The sequence below is a fragment of the Euprymna scolopes genome, chromosome 15, assembly GCF_053919585.1.
Source record: "Euprymna scolopes isolate OS-2025 chromosome 15, ASM5391958v1, whole genome shotgun sequence".
NCBI classification, from domain to species: Eukaryota; Metazoa; Mollusca; class Cephalopoda; order Sepiida; family Sepiolidae; genus Euprymna; species Euprymna scolopes.
The window spans coordinates 27,675,418-27,701,069 of record NC_136496.1 but is presented as its reverse complement, the minus strand read 5'-3'; the positions used below and the strand labels follow the sequence as shown (position 1 = coordinate 27,701,069).

The 25,652-nt window shown below is 34.1% G+C and overlaps 1 protein-coding gene across 2 annotated transcripts in view; it reads right to left on the bottom strand.

Annotated features, from left to right (window-relative positions):
• LOC145293757 (retinol dehydrogenase 14-like) overlaps positions 1 to 22,660 on the bottom strand; it is a 35,749-nt gene extending 13,089 nt beyond the window's left edge. Inside the window, exon 1 of one of the 2 annotated variants that reach the window (XM_080140251.1) lies at positions 22,263 to 22,660. The gene's annotated coding sequence lies outside the window, so the exon portion shown is untranslated. The remainder of the gene's footprint in view (positions 1 to 22,262) is intronic. The other variant, XM_080140248.1, reaches the window with a different exon arrangement.
• Between the last annotated feature and the right edge of the window lie 2,992 nt (positions 22,661 to 25,652).

Genomic DNA, 25,652 nt, shown 5'->3' with positions numbered 1-25,652 from the left:
CATAATGTCAATCGCCGGTCGGTCAAATTGACTCTCAGTTTGTGCTTCATGTTTATTTTTATATTTTACACAGAAATGGAGTGATTGATCGTGTTTTTGTGGTCATAGTATTCAAATTCTGTGGAGTGGGTTAGCGCAAGATAGCAGCAGGCTTTTTATTGAATTTGAAAGCCTCGTCTCCCATGTAAAAAATAAAGCCATTGGTAATCAGGCTTGTGGGTCGGTCAAAAAGCTTTTGTAAGCCAGATCTGGCTCACAGGCTGTAGATTGCCAACCCTAGCATTAGAAGATATGCTAGATGTGTTTTTAACAAAATGAGCATCTACAATTACGTTCTTTAAAAATGTGTTCTAAAATGGAGGACCCTTACTTTAAGTCAATTTAAGTCAAGGGAAGTAAGTCAGCTTGTCTTACTGAATTCGTCGCACAAATCACACGATAAAAACACACGATAAAACTTGATTGTAATTATTTTTTCTACTGGATCATTTTTTCGTAATTTTTTGAATTTATACTAATTTTGACATGACACCTATGTACATAATAGTGTTTTCACCAATGTACGCAAGTACCAAAGTATGACACAAGTGAAAAATATAGGTGAAAATCTCACAACGAGTTAATCGCAATTTCGGTCACAATACATAAAGGGAAAACATGTAAAAATTTGTCAAGTTATAAAAATATTTATATCTGCACGTAAAAGTAAATTAGGACCTTCAACTAACCCCCCCCCCCCCGCAAAAAAAAAATAATCATGGGATTCTATTTTTTTTTAAGCGATTACGTGTAAATACTCTAAAAAATACTTTGGAGGAAAACATTTTAAATTCAGAGAGGGTATTAGTTTTGCATATCATCATCATCATCATCATGCAGTCCGTCAGTCTTGACGATGACTAGTTGGGGCCTCAGTGCTTTATCCCTCGGTGTTGGCGTAGTCTCACTCCATCACCACAGAACTTTCCACCTTGGCTCCAAACTTGCTTGCGCAGTTTATGTGCAGTATCTGTTGCGCATCAGATAGACATCCTCTGAACCTTCAATGCTCATGTTCAATGGAGCGAACCCGTGACAACTGGCAGCAGAGGAGGCCGCAGCTTCAGACCAAAAGTAATCTCAGTGAGGAAAACAGTCGCCCTATCGTGTCCGCTACTATGCCTTTTCTTTTTGGATAAGGTTCCATAGCCTTTTAAGGAAAACTGCAAGGCAACAGTAGGATTTGAAGTTAGAGTTCCCATCTCTTAGCCTTTTGCTGTAATAAGGCCTACAAGACAGTGATGTTTGATTTTGGGGTTGGTTCCCCTAGTCTTCACCCAACCAAGACAGTGGGATAGGGTTTGGTAGTGTGTCAGGACATATCCACACATCGGTGTGCCATAACACACTGCCTCTGGGGTCCCCTACTACTCCGAGATCTCCTACAAGTTTAGCCAAGGGCTGCAAGGCACCCAGTTACCATGTGTGGCCAACATGGAGGCACTGTAGGAGTCTTGATGATGGAGAGGCTATGTACTGGCAGGGAAGACATGCATAGCTGCTCCCTTTTCACCACGAGGTTAGCCAGCGGTGTTAGCTGGAAGCGAGAAGGCATGCAAGCATGAACTTGACACTAACTTATACCTAACACACTAGACGCATCACATCCCCCTGCCGGATTAAGAATCCAAACGCACACACAGTTTTGCATATAAATTCAAGGTAAAATGAGACCCCATTTCCTAACAACTCTAACTTTTCAGATCAGTCGATTAAATTTTATTACCACTAAACCCTAAGTCCGACTGAAAAGGTTGTAAAACCATGCATAATCGCTTAAGAAGTACTTGCCCCAAATAAAACATACACGATTTATATCCCATAGCAAAAAAAGTTAACTGTCCCAAAACGTTATAATGGCCCAAAGAGTGGGGGGAGCACTTTACATTGAATTTATATGCAAAACTGGTCCCCAACTTTAAACTCTAAAATAATTTTTCCACCAAGTTTTCAGAGTGATTACACGTAATCACCTAAAAAAGTAGAAAAGCAGAATCTCTGTTTTCTTTTTGGTGGGGGAGGGGGAGATTTAACTATAATAAAGCCATTTATTTTTATTTTATTTTATTTTTATCTCCACGCTGTCGACCGAAAAATAAAAATGAGATTCTATTTTGTTTGTGTGATTACAAAAGTGAACATATTAAAAAAAAAAAAAGAAAGCTGACTTTAAAAATAAATAATAAATATAATATTTTGGAATTTAAAGTAAGGGTTCACTGTAGTATATACATACTAGATTTTTTAGCCTGTTAAAATTGTAGCAGACCAGGATATAATACCCTAGCTCGCCACAAGAAAATAATGAAACGAATGGAATTGAAGGAAACAAAGACTCAATTGATGGATAAGATAAACGTCGTTTATTTGCTGTTGAAAGAATGAACGTTTTAGTTATAACATGTGTTCATGTCCGCGCGTGTGTAACCAATGTTCGTTGCGGGACTGGTGTTGTAGAAGAATAGGAAATATGTGTTCATCTCACTATCGTTTGTTTGCGCGTGGGAAGAGAAATGAGTGTTGTAGTGGAAATGAGAATGATAGTCCAGCGTGTAGACAAAGAAGAGGATTTGAGAGTTGACATCAGTTAGTAGTCAGCTATGCGAAGGTGTTCTCAGGGACCAGTAGTAGAGAGAGAAAGAGTGAGAATGTGTACATACAGTCTGTTATCTCATGCCCCATACATAGTAGCAGGGGACGTGAACGCGCGCGAGCGTGCGCCTCCCAAAAGGGAGGCGGCTTGGTTAGCCCAACCTCTCTGGTCGAGAGTTGGTCCTAAAAGGGTTAGAAACAGCTTGTCTCTTTGTTTTATACTCGTTTCCGGTGGTCTTTTGCGCATGTGTATATTTCCTTAGAAAGCGGAAGTGACGTCGTCCATGTGTGCGTTCGTGTGCACGTGTGTGAGTACATGTGTGTGCGTTAGCGTGTGTATATACACGTGAATGTGAGTGTATGTACGTGAATGTGAATATGTGTACATGTGTGGACGTGGGCGCGTATGTTTGTGTGCGTGTATATATATGACATAGCTTGAAATGTGAATGTGTGTTTTTGTGTGAGACTTGAAAAAGGCTCGTACAAAATGGAAAAAGTTATAGTCCGTAAACTTAGAATTCTAAGGGTAAATGTGATATTGTGGTGACTAATGCCTATTAATCCGTATTAATCGCTAACTGTGTATTGAACAGATACCATAAAACTTAGTTCGCTTCATTTTATCATAACAAAGGTCCATACAAAATTTCAGCCAGATCATTCCAGTAGTTTTTGAGAAAAAGTGAAACAGACAGACAGACAGACAGAGTTAAAGAAATATAATATAGATTAAATAAAACTATCACCCACTTACTGAGTAGAAATTATTAGTGCTCATTCAGTTCTTTATCAGATAGCATAGGTCAGAACAGGTATCCATTTCTGTTCTATTTCCAAAATGGCCAGCCTAAAAAAATTTCCGAAATTCTAGTATACTTTAAATTTTTCTTGCATTATAGACTGACCCCTCGTCTACAGCTTTCTTTTATTACTATTTACCCCTAACACTAACCCTAAGTTCATGGTGGCAATATGAATTAAATAAATATAAAATATACTTGTTTTCAAAGAATAAAATAATACTTAATTTAAAAAAGTGGTGGCCATTTTGAAAAGAAAATGGTTACTTGTTCTATCATACGTTATGTGATCAAGAACTGGGTGATCGTTAATGCTTATGGCCTCGAGTTATTTATGAAAGAACTAGGGGGAGGAAAGGATGCCATAGAGGCCACAACAAAGAATCTATGAAAGGAATAACGTTGGAAGTGTGTAGATTCTGACTCCATATAATTAAAGACAGACGAATATTGAAGGTTGAGAACCGATTTTATTTACGACCAACAATTTGTATTAGGAGAGGCAAAGTGTTCGAAGGATGGAATGTGATTTAACAAAGGAGATGAATGTTCGTAAAATGTTTGTAGGTATGTATGAATTGACAAGGAATGAATGTTCATAAAATGTTTGTAGGTATGTATGAATTGACAAGGAATGAATGTTCATAAAATGTTTGTAGGTATGTATGAATTGACAAGGAATGAATGTTCATAAAATGTTTGTAGGTATGTATGAATTGACAAGGAATGAATGTTCATAAAATGTTTGTAGGTATGTATGAATTGACAAGGAATGAATGTTCATAAAATGTTTGTAGGTATGTATGAATTGACAAGGAATGAATGTTCGTAAAATGTTTGTAGGTATGTATGAATTGACAAGGAATGAATGTTCGTAAAATGTAACTTATCTTTTGGACGATGGAGAGGGTTAGGGTAGGCCGGTCATCCTGCTGTCGGTGATGCGTGTCCTGGCTTGTAACTGGAAAGCGGGTGACTTTTTTCATCAGCGCTAGCAGCCCGGCGTCTTCGTCGTCTTTCTCCTCCTCACTACTGGTTCCCTAAAAACCCTCGTTTTATAGTCGCAAACTGGCTCCCAGCGACTGTGATATTTGAGGTGTTTATTTTAGGCGCAGAGCTCTGCCATTGGTTGATAATTATTTTGTGGTTATCTTATTTTTTTCTTCCCAAGCGGAAGCGATGCGTGGAGCCATGTGCAAACGACGATTTTTTATTTTGTCTCTCACGGTGGATACGTTAACATCCGGTTCGCTGCCAATTCTCATTATGTTCCCACATGCTTCAGAAAGTTGGTGATCATATGCTAAATTTATACAGCAAAGTGAAGCATCATATAAAAAGGTGTAATTACACTGCTGATCAAAAATTTAACACCACTTAAAAATCTTTAAAAAGAAATCTCTCTTTTAAGGATAGATTTTAAACTCTTCCGGATTAAGGGTACCAATACTACAATCTAAAAGGTTATGGAAACACAAGCTACATTCCAAAAAAATTTATTTAAAAATTTGCATTTTTATTAAATTAGGCTTTTTACACATGATCAAAATTATAAGACCAAGGGTATAAATTGTTAGATTTATGGTAATTTTAATGTTTTTAGTTCAATTAAAGATTAGCAATCACTGTGTAAAGGTGTTACCATGCCTAAAGCAAGAAAATTAACCGAAGTTGAGCGCTCTGGAATTCTAGGATTACATAAGCAAGGTTTGTTACAGCAAGCGATAGCAGCTAAGGTAAATCGCAGTAAAACTGTTATTTGCAACTGTCTAAAGAACACTGAGAATTATGGAAAAGCAAAATCCTTTGGTAGCCCCCCCCCCAAAAAAAATTCTCCTGCATTGAGTAGGAGAATCAGACGGGTTGTTATTAATGACAGAGGACTTTCTTCTAGTCAAATTAAGGCGGTTACAAATGCTGATTGCAGTCCAATAACCATCAGACGACACTTACAACAAAAACGCATGGTAAATAAAAATCGTAAACAAATTCCTCGATTGCTTGCACATCACAAAGTGGACCGCTTAAGATTTGGTTGTGAATACCAAACCTGGGACGTTGAGAAGTGGAAAAAAGTCCTGTTTTATGATGAGAAAAAAATTCAATTTAGATGGTCCTGATGACTTTCAGCGATATTGGCATGACAGAACATGCCCCTAGAATTTTTTTCCACACGTCATATTGGTGGAGGGTCTGTAACGGTATGGGGTGCCTTTTCTCACAGAGGGACGATGGAGCTCCAAGTGGTGCTGGGTCGTCAGAGAGCAACTGGCTATGTTAGCATGCTACAAAAAGCATCTTTGATGATGGAGGGTCATCGTTTGTGTGAGGAAGGATGGTTATTCCAACAGGATAATGCTGCAATCCACACTGCAAGACGGACTTTGAGCTTTCAACAAGAAAATGGAGTCCATCTCTTGGGACATTCTGCATGCTTACCGAACTTGAACCCAATTGAAAATGTTTGGGGATGGATGACAAGAGAGGTTTATCGAAATGGCAAACAATATTCAACAAAAAATGAACTTTGTGAAGCCATCTTCAGAAACTGGAGCATGATCCCCCGCACCTTAATGGAAACCCTTATTTCTAGCATGCTCCAAAGAATTTTTGAAGTCATTAAAAGCAGTGGAGGTAGAACTCATTATTAAGTTTGATTGTTGAATGTTTTCATACACTTTTTGTAAAGTTTAATAGAATTTTTGTCTCTAATCTTATAATGTCGATCATGTGTAAAAAGCTTAATTTAATAAAAATGTAAAATTTAAAAATAAATCTTTGGAATGTAGCTTTTTATTTGCATGACCTTTTAGATTGTAGTATTTGGTAACCTTAAGTCGGAAAAGTTTAAAATCTATCCTTCAAAAAAAAATTTTTTTTTTAAAGCTTTTTAAGTCGTCTTAAATTTTTGATCAGCAGTGTATGTTTTTTTTGTTTTCTGTTCTGTCCTATGCTGTGTGATCAAGAACTGGGTTATTGATAAAACTTTCTCGTTAGAAAGTTGGGTTATGTTTATGCCCATATAACTGGACTCATGAAAAGGAATTTTAAAAAAACTACCTGGTAAATATACCCGGTGAACCAAGTGCAAAAGAGATTCAAACACTTGCACTCAAAGGGGCGGTCAGAATCTTAAAAAGATCTCTCAGTCGGGGCAAAATGTGTAATATATTTCTATTCAAAGTCTATCTCACCCCCCTCATCTATGTTTACCCTTTCCTCTCCCACCCCTCTGCCCAACTAATTCCTATCTCTGGACATACACACGCACATACCTATAGAGCTGGCAGAAATATACTGAAACCTTCCAAAAGAGGAACCTTGAAGAGTGGGACCAACATCAACATAGAAAAGAACGTAAGAAAAAATAAGAAAAACGGGAAGCAAATAACTTAGGAACGCAGTTAGTTTCAATAAAGTAGTGTGATTCTTTTCCCCTTAGTTTTTATAATTGACTTAAATAATCTGTTACACGTGTCTGTCTCTATAGTACGCCTTCTTCCAACTCCACCTCCCGTTCCATCCACGGCTTCTTTTTATGCCTATGGAATAGTTTCATTTGCATAGGAAGGGCGAGAGTCTGCGTTAATTACGCGTGCCCGTCAAGCGTGAAAGCAACTGTCGACATTTTTTCTTGTCAAGCGACCATATCCTACAAATTACAAACAAACACACACACACACACACACACACACACACACACAACATGCAAAGTATTTTCTGGGGAAACTCTCCCACGAATACATAGACAAAGAAGGTTGCTTGGACTGGCTCAAGAGGGGATCCCTCCACCACAGTCAGGAAAGGGTTACAATGGCTGCTCAAGACCATGGATTGATGACCAATGCATCCAAGAAAATGGCAAGTCTCACTAATAACAAAAAATGCAGATTCTGCCACACGAAATTGGAAAGTAAGTCATCTGGTATCAAGTTGCAAGGTTCTTTTGGAGAACAGCTACTACACAGCAAGACATGATGTAGTATGTAAGTACCTCCACTGGACCATCTGTAAAAAATTAAACATTCAATGTAGCAACAAATTCTGGAAACATCAACCTGAAAGAACAGTTGGAAATGACTCATATACCATACATTACGACCATGTAATCCCTACAGCCACCCACCTTGAAAATGCTGCTGTGAAACCTAACATAGTTATATGGAATAAATCAAAAAGAGTGGCAACCTTGGTTGAAGTGAGTGTTCCTATTGATGGAGGTTTGAACAGAGCTGAAAGAGAGAATCAGACCAAATATCAAGGTCTCATGTATGATATGAAAAGAAACTGGAATCCTAGGGAGATATCAATCATACCAATTATTATAGGTGCGACAGGGCTTATGAAGAAGAACCTGAAGTTCTACCTAACTAATATTCCTGGTGAACCAAGTGCTAAAGAGATCCAGACAATTGCACTTAAGGGAACAACGAGGATACTAAAAAGAGCTCTCGGTTGGTTTCAATAAAAAGCAGGGTAATGTTGGCAGCTGGTTTGGCTGCCCCATACCCAGCGTTACAATCTTCAAAGGAAGAAAATTAAAAAAAAAAAGTAGACACAGCAAGTCCTAGGAACAGGTTTACCAACAAGAACAGTCGGAAATAAGTCATACACCATCCATTATGACTATGTAATCTCTACAGCTACGTACCTATGAACCGGAGCCAAAAACCTAACATAGTGATATGGGAGAAGGAGAAAGAAGCAACCTTAGTAGAAGTTAGTGTCCTCCAATAGGCGGAAGGAAAAACATAACGAAATACCAAGATCTTATGTATGATATGAAAAGAAACTGGAATCTTAAGAAAATCTCTATCATTACAGGTATTATAGGAGCAACTAAACTCATGAACAGGAATTTAAAAAAACTATCTGTAAATATACCCGATGAACCAAGTGCAAGAGAGATTCAAACAATAGCACTCAAAGGGACTGTCAGAATCTTAAAAAGATCTTTCAGTTGGAATAACTGAATTAGCGGGTGAATGTTTGGCATCCGGTAGGATGCTGCATCCCCAACTTAAACAAACTGATAAGAATATTTAAAAAAAAAAATGACCATTTGAAGAATGAGTCAGCATATAGGAATTAATTCTGTGAAAAAAATCAGAGTTACTTCCCTTTAGTTTGTGGTTGGAAGACACACACACACACCACACACACACACACACACCACACACACACACACCACACACACATCAAATCTGCACCAGTCTAGGGCTAAAGAAATAATAATTTTTTTTTTTAATTTTTGATATTCATTCTGAGCAATGTATCAAATTTGTGGGTCTTTAATTTATTTATTGCGGACTATTATCTTCATCTTTATTAGTTGTTGGTTCACAACGTTTCGGCCACCTATTTCTCTTCGTCAGCTGGTAACCGTGACAGGATAGGAACTACGAATCTCCTCACTGCATTCTCAGCAATTATTGCCATCCATAGTTGTTGCCATCTCACCACGTTTTTGGCCAAGTAAGCCTTTGAAATTGAAACCGCTATCTTCAGAAAATTCTCACCTGGAACCGTAGAGATTCAACGTCTCTATCCACTGTGCCACGGGCCCCAAAGGGCAATCAAGGTTGAATTTTTTGGTCTTATAAATCAACGTTTATTATCTGATCTTCCAGTGTTGGGTCCGTATTGAATGGTATATTATTTTAATTGGAATTCATTATTGAGATGAGTATTATTTATTAATTTATTTATTGCAGACTATTATCCTCATCTTTCTTAGATGTTGTCTAACGACGTTTCAGCCAACTATTCCTCTGGCCTTCATCAGGTGTTAACCGCAACGGGATAGGAACTCCGAACATGGTGAGACGACAATAACTATGGATGACAGTAATTGCTGAGTATGCAGTTAGGAGATTCGGAGGTCCTATCCCATTGTGGTTACCACCTGATGAAGGCAAGAGGAATAGTTGGCTGAAACGTCGTGAACCAACAACTAAGAAAGATGAGCATAATAGTCCGCAATAAATAAATTAATAAATAATACTCATCTCATTAATGAATTCCAATTAAATAAATATTGTGGGTCTTTGTTTGATAGTTTTTATTCTTAGCGGTGCATACATATGCACATACACACAAAGACAACCGGTCTTCTATAATATAAATCTCACCTGTCTGTTTAAATGTATGTATGTATGTATGTATGTATGTATGTATGCCTGTCTCGCAAAATCTTTCGACAGAGGCGACGGATTTTCCCGAGATCGGTATCATTTTAAAGCTTGATCTTTCGGACGACAAATATTGAAAAATTGGCCAAAAACAAGTATTATCTCACCTTCAACGGAGCATTTTTCTACAGATAGGGGTCGCTCTTTTTGGTGATATTTTCGAAAGTCATCGCCTCTTTTCTATTGTCTAGCCTTAATTTAAACATACGTCACTTCCGGTTTGACGATGGGTGCAACAGCTAATGCATCATTTTTTTTTTTTTTTCACTTTCTTTTCCTCCTTCGCGGTACGGGTTCTAGCCTGCCTGCCTACTACCACTTTCTTCATTTTTTTTTTTTTTTTTTTTTTTTTGCTCAACACACACCTCCAAACACCTGGGCAATGCCGGGCATCCATGCTAGTTATATTATAAATTTATATAGTATAGTTAATCTCGACTGTAGTGTGTAAAAATGTCTGGTAAGATTGTAGAGTAGTTAACACTTGAGAACTTGTAAAAAAAACAATTAAAACATAAAAAAGGTAATTTATATAAAACGCACTAGATTAAACTTCTCTACTAAATCCAGAGAAGTTTAAACGTGATTTGTAAGAGTTTTCTATACCATTTTTAAAAAACTATCTAACTCGTTTACACATGTTAAACCTAGGTAGATCCGTTAGAGAATCTCATTCTAATGCATTTTACATAAATTATGTCCTTTTCATGGTTTACCAGTTCTCGAGTGTAACTATTCTGTACGTTTATCAAAATTCTGGGCATAAATAAGATAGATGACATGACAAAAACGGTGAAAAAGGTAAATATATATCTAAAACCATTTAGCCCCAAAAGTCCTTAGGGGACGTCAAATACTGGTGAAAATGAACAAACGGTGCAGTTTTAGGCCTTAACATATTTAAATTTGAGTTCTGCACCATGCAAAAAAGAAATGATTGAGCCCGTCATTTGTCCCCTCCTCCATTTAAACCAAAAAGTCCCCAAGACTTTAACATATTTAAATTTGAGTTCAGCACCATGCAAAACTGCTAAATAGACATACACAGAAAATTTTGGACAAATATGGTAAAATAGTTCCAAAAATGGAGTGTTTTTATTAGCCCTAAAATAGCCTCTGGGGCACACCCAAGTGTTATCGCGAAGTATAGACAAACAAAATTATATAGAAATCAGTTAGTTACAACTTTTCAGAAAGTTTTATAAAAATCCAAGACATCAAATGTTTTTTTTAATAAGAACAAAAACGTCAATTTTAGCCATTTTAACCCGAAAGGCTGCCCTAGGGGGGCAATCGGAGTTTTCCCAGGAATATCCGTTCTGTTACTTTTTTACTCATATCATGTTTAATGTTTGTGCAAAATTTCAAAAAATTCCAAGGCCTAATTATTGATAAATTTATGGATGGACGAATGGACAAGGATGAATTAACAGGTCCACCCGCCTTTTGTCGGGAGACCAAAAAATATTACTAAAAGCAAAATAAGTTACACTTCTTTCTATCTAGATAAGTTTTGTGTGTGTATGTGTGTGTGTGTGTGTGTGTGTGTGCATGCATGTGTGTGTGTGTGTGTGTGTGCATGTGTGTGTGTGTGCATGTGTGTGTGTGCATGCGTGTGCGTGTGTGTTTGTGTGTGTGTATGTGTGCGTCTGTGTGTGTATGTGCGTGCATGTGTTTGAGTACGTGTGTGTATGTGTGCGTGTGTGTGTATGTGTGCGCGTGTGTGCGTGTGTGTATGTGTGCGCGTGTGTGCGTGTGTGTGTGTGCGTGTGTGTGTCTGTGTCTGTGTGTGTGTTGTGTGTGTGTGCTTCAACATATTTTATCATTGGGTAAATTTCTATCAGTATATTGTTATATTTTCAAGTTTTGAGCGATTATCGGGATCCCTAAGATGACCGTCTTATGTCTACCATCTTATTATCATTCTAACTTAGCAACTCGGCACTACATATGTTTCAAAGTAAATAAACACTTTAAAATAAGTTAAACACACAAAGAAAAATTATCCAGGTATGTAAAAGAATAACTTATCTTGCCTTTGGTAACATTTATTTGCATTATATTGGTTCTTTGATCACTCTTTCGGTTTGTTGTCTATAGTAATAAATGCTTAAAATTATTTTTAAGTTACTATATAATTCTAAAAATGTACTATGTCCGTATATAAAAACTTAAAATATAACCTTGTTAAAAATATAAATGTATATTTGCACATGCATAAAAGAGCAATTTGACTTACGCCTGCCAAGTTCCAATTTTTTTCAATGTTGAACTCTTAGCAGCTATTTTTACCAACTAAAGACCAAATCTATATATATATATATTGTATTTTTTTTTAATTTTATCAGCAGGCTAATAAAATTTGCATATGCCAATATACATTTATACAGTTAACTATGTTAATATTTAATGTTTTGATATGTACATGGACTTAGCTCAGATGATAATGAATAATCTTGGAGAGCTAAGGTTTTGGTTTCGATTCTTGCTGAGGGCACCCAAGTTTAATTGGTTTTTTACTTTTGAAATGACTACTACATATATTGGGTACAATATAATAATTAATAGCAAATTGGCTTTATAATACAAAATACAAAATCTGCATAAATATATTTTATGATTAAGCAAGTCTATCTATACATCTATAAAAGTGAGAATGTGTGTGTGTGTGTGTGTGTGTGTGTGTGTGTGTGTGTGTGAGAATAACTCTCAACCTGTATATTGATGTAAATTTTGATCTCCAGACTTGAAATTTGGTATATAGGGTTTCCAGACATGTGGAAAATTTTTTAATCGGTTTTCATCTGGAAAAAAAAGGCTGTTAAGGGATCAAAATTGAAAAATTGGTACGTTGGGGGCGGGGGTGTCATCGGATTTTTATCTGTTTGTCAATTGTTTCACGGCCGCGCATGGATGAATCGTTCACATGACAGCTTACTTATGTTAGGAATAAATCGGTTTGAAAACGCTTTTTAAAGATCGTGTCAAGCTGGTCTAATGGTTATCGTACTGAACTCACTTGTCTTTAGGTTTTGATTTCGATCTCAGCTCAAGTATTTTTTTTTCTTACAAGAAATGAACTCACATGCATGTTTCAGTTTCTTTCCGATTTTTTTTTCTTCATCTTTTTTTTTTTTTTTCAAAGGAATTTAACGTTATGTCTAATACCTATGGCATTTCTGTTAATAATAAATAAGAATTCTGCATTAATTTAAAATATAATATTCATGCGCATTTTATGACTGGGCAACGCCGGGCGGCCTGCTAGTATATCTATAAAAGTGAATGTGTGTGTGTGTGTGTGTGTGTGTGTGTGTGTGTGTGTGTGTGTGTGTGTGTGTGTGTGTGTGAGGAAAACTCTCAACCTATATACTCAACGAATTTTTGATCTATAGACTTGAAATTTGGTATATAGGGTATTCAGACATGTGGAAGACTTTTGAATCCATTTTCATCTGAAAAAGGGGCTGCTAAGGAATTGTAATTGAAAAACTGGTACGTGGGAGTCGTCGGATTTTTATCAGTTTGCCAAGTGTTTCATAATTGCATATGCGTAAATCCTTCTACATTACAGCTCCCTTGTGTTAAGGATAAGGTGGTTTGAAAACACTTTTTAAAAGGTTGAGGCAAGTTCGCCTAATGGTTATCGTAGTTTACTCACTGTCTTTAGGTTTTGGTTTCGATCTCAGCTTGAGTATTTTTTTTTTATATTATTTACAAGAAGTGAACTGTTTAGAAAAAAACATAATACTCGAATGCACATGTCCCAGTTTCCGTTTTTTTTTTTTTTGTGTGTTTTTTTACTTCATTTTTTTGTGAAAGAATTTAACGTTACGTTTAATACCGGGCAACGCCGGGTACATCTGCTAGCAAAGAATCTAATTTTATTTTTCTCTTGACAGCCTAGGAGCAAAGGTTATAAAAGACTATCATTATTTTTAATTTGTTGGTTATTAACCTCCTTCTTTCTGATTACATTGGTTGATTTCCAGTTTTAACTATTACAAAATCAAAACTCACACATTTCACTCGTGACAAAATTCTTTCCCGCCTTCTTTTATTCCAGTTGTTAACTCGCGAGTTGTTTTCAAACAGTGAGAAATCAATTACATCGGGTCATCTGCACTGCTCTGTCTATCTATTATATCTATAAAAGTGATATAAAAAATAAAAGTGCGAGGACATTCTCAACCTATATAATTAACGAATTTTTCTATCTACAGACTTGAAATTTGGTATATAGGTTATTCAGACATGTGGAAAACTTTTTAATCGGTTTTCATCCGAAAAAATGGGCTGCTAAGGGATCAAAATTGAAAAAAATTTTATGTGGGAGGCGGGTCATCGGATTTTTATCTGTTTGTCAACTGTTTCACGATTGCATATCCATAAATCCTTCTACATTACAGATTTATTATGTTAAGAATAAGTAGGTTTGAATTCACTTTATAAAATTCGTGTCAAGCTGGCCTAATGGTTATCGTACTTGACTCACTGTCTTTACATTTTGGTTTTCATCTCAGCTCGAGTATTTGTTTTTTTTTTTTTTTTACTTCTTAGTTTGTTTCTGCTGTATCATTATTTTCATGGAAAGTGTTCGACTGAGCTTCAGTCTATGGTCTCCGCTCGCCAAACTTTCACAAGAAACACTCGTCTAGCTGAAACCACTATCAATAATTCACCCCTACTCTTTATCTGTGCCTAAAGCTAAACGTAGATTCCAGGAACAAAGCTTTTTTCTTAGAACTTCACGCCTATAGAATTGTCTTCCGTTTTCCTGCTTTCCAGCTGACTACAATATGGTTGTCTTCAAGTCTAACGTAAACAAGTTTTTGATGAGCCGTTCCACATAAGTTAACGAATTTACCGAATTTCCATTACTAACGATTACTATATTGTCCAATTTCTACTGTACACTCTTTAACCCTTATCCTTGAGTGGCCTCTTGGCCTTGATAAGTGATGATGCCTACGTAAAAAAACAGGTAAAAATCCGACAACTCCCACGCACCGATTTTTCAATTACAACCCTTTTTTCAGATGAAAATGGATTAAAAAGTTTTCCACATGTCTGAATACCTTATATGCCAAATTTCAAGTCAATAGATCAAAAATTCGTTGAGTATATAGGTTGAGAGTTTTCCTCACACACACACACACACACACACACACACACACACATACACATGCACTTACACACACACACACACACACTGTGCTTTCTGCTAGACGAGTGTTTCTTGTGAAAGTTTGGCAAGGGGGACCATAGATTGGAGCTCAGCCGAGCACTTTTGTTTGTCAATTGTTTCACGATTGCATATGCATAAATCCTTCTACATTACAGCTTCCTTATGTTACGTTTGAAAACACTTTTTAGAGATTGTGGCATGTTGGCCTAATGGTTATCGCACTTTATCCACTGTCTTTAAGTTTTTGTTTCGATCTCAGCTTGAGTATTTCACCACTATTCTCAACAAATTTTTTCCAGCGATGAATGATGCTGTGGTCATAAGAGCATGCTTTGTCACATCTCTGTCGCCATTTTGAAATCAACGCATCCATCTCCTAACAGTGCTGACATCAAATATTTTGTAGACGTTAAACAGGCGCCAGTGAATGTTGATCAGTTCAATTTTTTTTTTGGCTTGGAGGAATTTAACGATGCATCTCTGCTTCTAACACACGTCTTTGACAGATGTTGCTTTCTTAGAGTCTCACACCGTCAATATCTGCAACAGAGAGATAAATGTTTGAGATCATGAATGAATAATTTCAGTCATCATAGCAATGCAATTTGCAAATCTTTTGATCTATTTGGGTGGGATTTTAAAAATAGAAGGCATTACATTTGGGACGTCCCTTGTACATAAAATATATTCAATGGTTTTATTGAATTTCATTTACAAATTATGCATGTGTCAAACATGATGGAAATTAGAACCATAAAAGGGGTTATTGAAATATCTTGACTCGTTTCGCTTATTTTTAGCTGTGTATTGTCTCCTGTTAAATCCATATTTGGGTCTTTCTACATTATTGTACGAAAAAAAATGAGTTTTCATTATAAAAACATTGATAACTACTTACTGTTTTTATCAATTTCAACAATAAGCAATGTTATCCACCTAACTGTCATGTCACAATTAGTTAAATAGCAGACTACCCGTGACCCGTTGGGTCAGTATGTTATACAGGGTGACCAGAAAAAAACGGGCCCCAACTCTAATTAGGCCCCGTTTCTTAGTGTTTTGTCTGGATGGAATGAAACTATGGTCATAACTAGTTTATTATATTCAAAACATCACATCAAAACATTAGGTTCTTTGGCCTTTTTTTCTCCGTTCTACAGCATATGTTCTAGATGGCCTCCGTTTAGCTTTTGTTTCACTTTTGGGGTCACCCTGTATTAGCTATGGAATTCATGTATGAGCGTGACACTTGTGAAGTAAAGAAAATAGTTTTTTGGGGTTTTTTGACATAACAGAAACATTTCTCTGAAAGTATATTACAATGAAAAAAGAATATAGATAGATTTCTAGGAGTCGTTCTGTTTATTATAATTGTTTATTATATATAATTGATTATTTTTGGGGGAAAAAAATTACAGTTACTGAGTTATAAGTTGTTGGCCAATGGCCATACTTATAGGTAAATGTGCACTGAACAGATACCATAATACTTATTATAGTTAAATTCAAATTTTGATATATCTGCTTCTTTTTTTTTTTTTTTTTTTTTTTTACATCGTTCATTCTGTATTACGTTTAAGTTATTTTAAACCCCACTCTTCCTATGTTAAATAATAATTTTGAAATAATAACGTTAATATTCAGCGTCCCAATTGTTCTTTTGTTTTTTGTTTATTTTAAACCGCACTCTTCCCATGTTTAATAATAGTTTTGAAATAATAATAAATTTCAGCGTCCCAATTGTTCTTTTTTTTTTTCGCGTTTAAATTATCCAAATAAACAATTGTTAATACTGTCTGCTTTTTTTTTTTTTTTACATTGTTCATTTCTGTATTACGTTTAAGTTATTTAAAACCCTACTCTTCCCATGTTAAATAATAATTTCAAAATAATAATGTTAATATTTCAGTGCGCAGGTCATGCGCGCATGCGCAACCGGATGTCGTAAACCAGAAAATGGGTTACATACATCGTTACAAGGTCATTTGAGTTTTATAATTATATAGATTTCTGCATTATTACATAAAACGTTCAAATAGATGATTAATTGTAGCAAGACGGACCGAGTTACTTCCCCTGACTTGATGCCGTTAATTTACGCACTTGAAATTATTTTGGAAAACTATTTTCATTAATAATTAATTCTCTATCTAATCATTTTTCATAATTTTTGGATATGTTCATTAGTGCAACATGACAATTCAGTAGATACAATTGGTTTCACTTGAAATTTAATATTTCAGTTTTTTGAATTTCGCTAAAATAACAAAGAACCCAATTTTATACATGATACAAGCAGGCTGCCCGGTGTTACCCGGTGGTAAAATATGTATGAATATATATTACTTCATGTAGATTTCGTATTTTAGTATCCAATATATAGTAATGATTTCAAAAATTATTTTAAAAAAATATGACTTGAGTGCCATCCATTGGAATCGAAACCGAAACATTTAGCAGGCCAGCCGGAGTCGTTATTTATCTCTCCAGCATTGCTACTGCCTAAGCTACCAACAGATAAATACAAAAAGTTAAAAAATCAAACGAATTTGAACTATACGTATTTAATTTTGGACATGTGCAAAAGCAACATCACTATTTGACCCTCTCCCACCAAGGTCAACTGTTTTTTGCAATTTTGACCCCCTTAGCAGCTATTTTTACAGGCTAAAACTAAAAGTAAATTTGTTCCACAGGTTCAAATCCTTTATATATGAAGTTTCAAGTCTGCAGACCAAAAATTCAGAGAGGAGTGTGGTAGAGATTTTCCGCACACACACACACACACAAGGTCATTTTATACATATTTACAGATATATATAAATAGATGTGCATTTGCTAAAACTTTTTTATCCTAAATGCTATGCAATTATGCACAATGTAAAAATATGCATAAATAGAACTGAGTGTAATGGTTAAATTAATCCAATTATCCAATAAGGAACCATTAAAAAATGAATAATTAATTAATGAAATTCTTTTTTCAAAGGAAAAATCAGTTAATCTTTATGAAGTCTCTCATATATACATGATTGAGTATATTAAGAATTCGTTTTAATAATTTTTAAATAGAAAAAGTAGGCTTTTAATATCAATGTCAGAGCAAAAAAAACAAACAAACACAAGCTGAACTTTATAGGTATATGGACTAGATTTATTTTTTCCCATTTGAAATGCTATAACTACATTTCCCATTTCACCCTCCCAAATATTTTTTCCAACGCATTCTTTCTCCCTAATAAATTATTTTTTTGTAAAACATTCAAGAAATTATTTTTTATAAAACATTTAATAAATTATTTTGCTAAAACATTCAATAAATTATTTTTGTAAAATATTCAAGAAATTATTTTTTATAAAACATTTAATAAATTATTTTGGTAAAACATTTAATAAATTATTTTTTATAAGACATTCAATAAATTATTTTTTGTAAAACATTTAATAAATTATTTTTTATAAGAAATTCAATAAATTATTTTTGTAAAATATTCAATAAATTATTTTTTTAAATATCCAATAAATTATTTTTGTAAAATATTCGATAAATTATTTTTTGTAAAACATTCAAAAAACTTATTTATGTAAAACATTTAATAAATTATTTTGAGTTGGCCATGTGCCTAAGTTTTTTGTTCATTGTTGATTTTCAATGTATTTTTAACATGAATAAAGGATTTAATATCTCAAAGTGTAGTATCTGTTCTGACAGATACTGCAAGCAAAGACCATATGTGGGGTTAACCCCACATATCAGACCTTGGTCAATGATAGGGGCAACCCTTCATACCAATTGTCACCAGCTCCAATTTCCCACCCATCGGGAGCTGGTCCCCTTTTTCCCTCCCCCCACCCTCTATCTCCACATTAAAAAACGACTTTGTGCCTAATTTGCTCAGTGGGAAAGCAAATACACACATAAATTAATATACGAAATATAATTTTATGCATAAATTTTTCAGTATTTACTTCAACAGTGCTCGATACATAGGTACAGCTAGGTTGTTAGTTATGAAAATATATATGGCAATTAAGCTACACAGAATATTCCGCGTTTCATTCTTGTGAGAATTCGTCAGGCTTATAGAAATCATGCAGTATAACATTCCATTTTCAGTTAATGGAGGAGAAATCCTTCATGACTGATACATTTTTTATTTTTGTTACTAACCAGAGTGCCCCTTTTTGGGGAGCTGGTTCCCCCAACATAAACAACCGACCTCATGTCTAACTCTGTCCTCGTTGAGAGGCAAGTAAATAAAAAAAATATTCCATTTTCAGTGCGGGCAAAGTTAGACACAAGGTCGGTTTTTAAAGTGAGGGGAAACCAGCTCCCCATAAAGGGGCACTCTGGTTAGTAACAAAAATAAAATATGGATCAGTCATGAAAGATTTCTCCTCCACTAACCGAGACCAAAAAAAGTGGAGTGAAGCATCTGAACAGATAGTTCTGCCCTCGTGGGGAGACTAGTACACAACAAAAAAGAATTCTGTTTTCAGTATTAAAATCTAGTTGTAAAACTGTATTGTTTTGTGTATATTAACCAACTTGTAAACAAACAAACAAACAGAAACGAATCTGACTTTATTATAATAGATGATTACATAAAACATTTACTTTCACGATCGATTGAATGCCATCATTTTGGGAGAAACTGTAACAAGAGAAACGGCGCTTCTACACTAGTAGGACGAAATTTCGGAAATCGTAATTCTGAATTTCACATGAAAACAATAGTGTCTACAACTGATGGGACGATTCCAATATTTTTCCCGATTCCGATACAATTATCGATTCCGTACTAAATTTCCGATTCTGATACAATTACCGATTCCGGTTCTGATTCTTTATAAATTTATAAATATTTAACTATAGAGTTGTTATTTTCCCCAATTTCTGTAAAAAGCACATCTTAAATATTCAGATATTTTCGTAAACGTAAAATTACATTTGTGGAGGATGATCTATAGATTTTATTGGTATTTTAAAATCAATAAATATTTATTATTTTCTCATTATTACCAGCAATGGAAGATTTTGCTTTAAACAAAATCAAATAAAGAAAGACAATTAAAAGAATCGTTTTGGCATCGGAAAATGGGCACCAATTTTTTCGATTCCGATACTGATTCCGATACCTCCAAATTTGTCGATTTTTCCGATTCCCGATTAATCGTCCCAACACTAGTGTCTACACATTCCTCGTATTTTTAAGATGATTATATTAAAAAAATTACGAAAATCGATAAGGTAGAAAATTATTTATTAAGAAAAATAAAAAATGGAATTTGATAAAAGCGATCGTAAGACACAAGAGAGTTCAAAAGCGAGGCGATTTTCCGTTTCGATTTAAACACGATGGCGGCAATTTTTCATCTGCTATCACGATTAAAGTTGTTGTTTATTTTTTTAGATAATTCAGTAATATTCAGGTAATTCCGACTGCATAATTTGGAAGCTACCATCGTAACTTATTAGAATTGACAAAAAAAAAACAAAAAAAAGCAGTAGAAATCATTGTTTTTTTATCTGAAAAGTTCATTTATCGATTACAAAATTTCGTCCCAATAGTGTAGAAGCGCCAGTGAAACTTTAGTTGTCTCCCCCTCTTTATTGAATTTGGTGTTTAAGTATAATTTGTAATTTCCTTCGAAAATGATTTTCATTAATAATTAATTTGGTAATTCGGAATCTTAACTCATTGTTCTAAGGGAGGTAAGTATTTTACAAAAGTGGTTAGAAAAAAATCATTTTTCTTACAAATTACTCGAACGTTTTGCTTAAGAAAAATTACGATATCATAAACATTTTACTTTTTTTATCAAGGTGTAAAACTTAAAGTAGTTAAAAAAAATCTTTTTTTTTCTTACAATTCTTAGTAAAATACAGTTACCTCCCTTGGAACAATGTGTTAAGATTCCGAAATGTCATTCATTTTCGACTTTAGCAATTTTCGCAATTTTTGGATGTGTTAATAATTTCGACCTGACAATTAATTAGATAACATTGGTTTTTAATGGAAATTCAATTTTGCGGTTTTCGGTTTTCGATCTGATACCGAAGAAGCACAGCCGCGATATTCATAAATTACCCGATGTAAGATAATATAGTAATATGCGGCTTATGGGCATTTAGTAGTATATACAACAAAACGAAAAAGCGATAAAAAATTATGTTACCAAGGCAAAATAAGTTACTCTTCTATCTACCTAAGTTATTTTTTGTGCATTTTAACTTATTTTAAAGCGTTTACATAGTTTGAAACAACTAGTATTGAGTGTTACGTTCAGCAAGAAAAAATAGCAAGCATGTGACGGTCACCTTTGGAGACCCGATAATCGTTTATAAATCGAAACTTAAAAAAAAAAAATACAAACGGAAATCCACTAAATAAATGTCACTTTTTTTTTCTTTTCTTTGAACAATCTATCTATATACTAGCAAAAAAAAATTTTGTGTGTGTGTGTGTGTGTTTACTGATATTCATATTAAAACTCTAATTTTTCTATTTACTTAGGGAGAAAATACAACTTTTATATATATGGTTCGTGGAATTGCATTCATCTGCAAAAGATCTAGCTAATTTGCATATTCTTTTAAACATTCATTTTAATTAATTCCTTATTAGTTTTTTTTTTTCGGTTTTCTTATGAGATGCTCATCTTTAGTTAACTATTACGTGTAATTATATTCATGCATATATTTTACATGATTTATACTTGCGTAATATTTGCGTAAAAAGTTTATAGTAAGCACAAACCTCTTTCTACATATAATTATATATACGTATATGTATTTCTTAAAAAAATATGTCTACCAAATACTTCCTAGAGTTTGCGTAAAAAGGTTATAGCAAGCACAAACCTCTTCCTATATGTATTTATGTATGCTTATATATTTTTTTTTTTAAAGAATTTTGCCTACCAAACTCCTCTGTCAGTTTCTGGTCTACAGACATGAAACTTCATATATAGGGTATTCAAACCCATGCGAAACTTTATATTTGAGTTTTAGCCGAGGAAATCAGCGCAGAGGCGTAACGTAATAGCTATTGGTTCATGTTTTAATTTTTAGCTTTGCAACAAACATGTTTTCATAGTTCAGGCATTAACGTCAAAGGAAACAGTAAACCGTAAGCTAAACGTTTTGGTTTCGATTCTCGGTGGTGGTGCAGTGGTGCACAAGTCATTTTTTTTTTTTATAATCATTACTATATATTAAATCACATATTATATAATGATAAATACGAAATCTGCATTAATCAAAATATCATATTTAAGCGTATTTTCAACCGGGCAATGCCGGGCGATCTGCTAATAAAACAATAAAAATAAATCACCTAACAACGGTGCGGTCCCTATTCCGTTAATTTTTGGCTGTAACTTTGAAAGATACAAGAACAAAATACTCGTTTCAAAAATCAAAATATAAGCAAAAATTTTGTGTACGCACCAATCCTGAGGTTTTGTTCCCAGTCGCGTCTTATAAGAGAGCTCAAAGTTTTCTAAATGCCGAGATCAAATACTTTGTTGTTGTTGTTGTTGTTGTTGTTGTTGTTGTTGTTTTCCATCTTCTTTCTTCTTTTGAAGAAGAAACGGGAGAGCTTAATATAAATTAATTAAAAAAAAAAAAAATTAAAATTAAAGAAGAAAAAAAGGCTGATATCGCCCTGTCGCCAGGAGTGAGCTCGGATGAAGACACCCAGAGGAAAAAGGTAGATAGAAAGACAGGCTATATTAAGATATGAATTGACACACGCATGCGCGTGTGCGCACGCGCATGCATACACACACACACCCACACACACACATACGCATAAAGAAGCAGAAGAAAAGACATGCTCGCAAACTCAGTGCGCAAATATGACTAACTAAAGATGATTAAATGATGACGGTAATATGGGAAAATTCTTTAATTAATGGGTCTTAAAGTAAAAAGAAAGAAGGGAAGGGGGAAAATGGAGTGAAACGAGCCGGGTATTGCCCCCACCCCCATCTCCCTTTATTACTACTTTACTTGTCTATCTTTCTCTCTCACCCACACGGCCACACACCGACTTGAATTTCAAATTTTCATCATACCTTTTCTTTCATACCTAATCTATTAATCTATCCATCTCTATTTATCTCGGTCTGTTCGTATCTATCTATCTATCTATCTATCTATCTATCTATCTATCTATCTAAGTTCGAATTTTATGGCTTAATAAGGAAAAGTGAGTTTGTAAAACCCGTTAAATATGCAAAAAAAAAAATAACAAAATCTCTCAAAACTAACTAAAAGAAACAATAATGTTTAAAGCAATTCAACAGGTTTTATGAGGTTACCGGTAAAAAGATTATTATATATTTTTTCTATAATACATATATTTATATATGTTCTTTTTTTTTACTATAATACATATATTTATATATGTTCTTATATATATATAGTAATTTATAAAATATATATGGCGATTAAGCTACACTGAATATTCCGCGTTTCATCCACTCTAGGACTCTTCAGGCTTATGCGCATAAGCCTGTAGAGTCCTAAAGTGGATGAAACGCGGAATATTCAGTGTAGCTTAATCGCCATACTAACTAGCTCTACCTACGCATTGAGCACTTTTGAAGTAAATACTTAAAGTTTGCTCATAAATCTATACTTTCGTATATTAATTTTATGTGAGTAAATTAAATAGTTATATATATATATATATATATATATATATATATATATATATATATATATATATATATATATATATATATATATATATATATATATATATATATATATATATATATATATATATATATATATATATAATATTTTTTTACTATAATAATTAAATACCTACAGACACTAGTGTTTCATCCTTTCGGGAATCGATTAGCAAAGACCGTATCCATTCGGCTACCATTAACCGCGTGAAATAACGTTAAATTTAAACATTTTAATTTTAAATTGTCAAAACATTGTCAAAAATTATCAAATATTGTCAAACATTATAAAACATTATCAAACATCGTCAAACATTATCAAACATTGTCAAATATTATCAAACATTGTCAAACATTATCAAACATTATCAAACATTGTCAAACATTATCAAACATTATCAAACATTGTCAAACATTATCAAACATTGTCAAATATTATCAAACATTGTCAAACATTATCAAACATTCTCAAAAATTGTCAAACATTATCAAACATTGTCAAACATTGTCAAACATTGTCAAACTGCATCAAACATTGTCAAACATTATCAAACATTGTCAAACTGCATCAAACAAGGGAAAGAAAAAAGTATCGTCTGCCGTTCCAGCCATTTACTCCAACAGTTCACACTCTTGCACTATTTGTGGACTTCTTTGTAGATCACTAGTTGGACTGAAATGCCATCTGCAACTCACACACAGGGTTAAATAGACGAAGTTGCAAGAACCTCATACGTCAAAATCAATGAGAGAGTCCATGATATATTGAACACTAGATGTACGTATGCGTGTGTCTGTGTGTAAATATTTAACCGATAAACCCTGAAACTACTGATCACATAACATTGAGATTAATAGGAAACAATAATCATACACAAAGTTTTTTCTTGGATGGATAAATAACGCGTACTGAAATCGGCAAGTTGAAATGCAAAATGTTCATTTCAACTTGCCGATTTTTTTACTTTTGAAATCACTTCTATATATTAGGTACAATATGATATTCAATAGAGAATTAGCTTTGTAATAATAAATACGAAATTTGTATGAATTTAAATATATTAAAGTATTTTTTACGACCGACAAAGTCGGACATCGCCCGTGTGAGTGTATATGTGTGTGTGTGTGCATGTGTACACACACACACACACACACACACATATATATATATATATATATATATATATATATATATATATATATATATATATATATATATATATATACAGGGTGTCCACAAAGTCTAGCTGCAGTATCTACAGAGTACCCACAAAGTCTGGCTACATATCTACAGGGTATCCACAGAGTTTGGCTGCATAATCTACAGGGTGTCCGCAAAGTCTGGCTGCATAATCTACAGGGTGTCCGCAAAGTCTGGCTGCATAATCTACAGGGTGTCCGCAAAGTCTGGCTACATAATCTACAGGATATCCACAAAGTCTGGCTACATAATCTACAGGGTGTCCACAAAGTCTGGCTACATATCTACAGGGTATCCACAGGGTTTGGCTGCATAATCTACAGGGTGTCCGCAAAGTCTGGCGGCATAATCTGCATTATAATCTCTTCTACAGTTTAATAGATTTTGGGGTTATTTAAAGTACAGGATAGCAAATTTTTCATGAAGGCATAATTTACATGGGTCATCTAAATGCCTACACGTGGTAGCTTGTCTTATTATTTTCCATTCGACCACCGGCGAATGTCCGCTTTCTTTGAGTTCCCAGTATTTATTCGCTAGTGTTGTTTTTATACGGTGTTTTTTTATTGTTGAATGTACTTATCTATTATACTGTAGAAGAGAAATAGCAAATAACTGTGTTCACAAAATAAAATTTACTCTAGGATAGCGATACAAAATAGTTTTAAAACTGACAAAAATAATAGAAAATAAACAAATAAATAAATTAAATAAACATGAATATATATAAACGATCACACATATATGTATGTATATATATATATGTATATATATGTGCATATATATATGTACACATATGTATATTTATATATAAAAAAAAAGAAAAAAAAAGAAAATGTCTGCCTTAAACCACTAAACTAGTTTCAAAACAGATCCTTTGTTCGATAAAATGCATGCCCATTGGCTGATAGGAAGGGGCGCGGTGAATACTA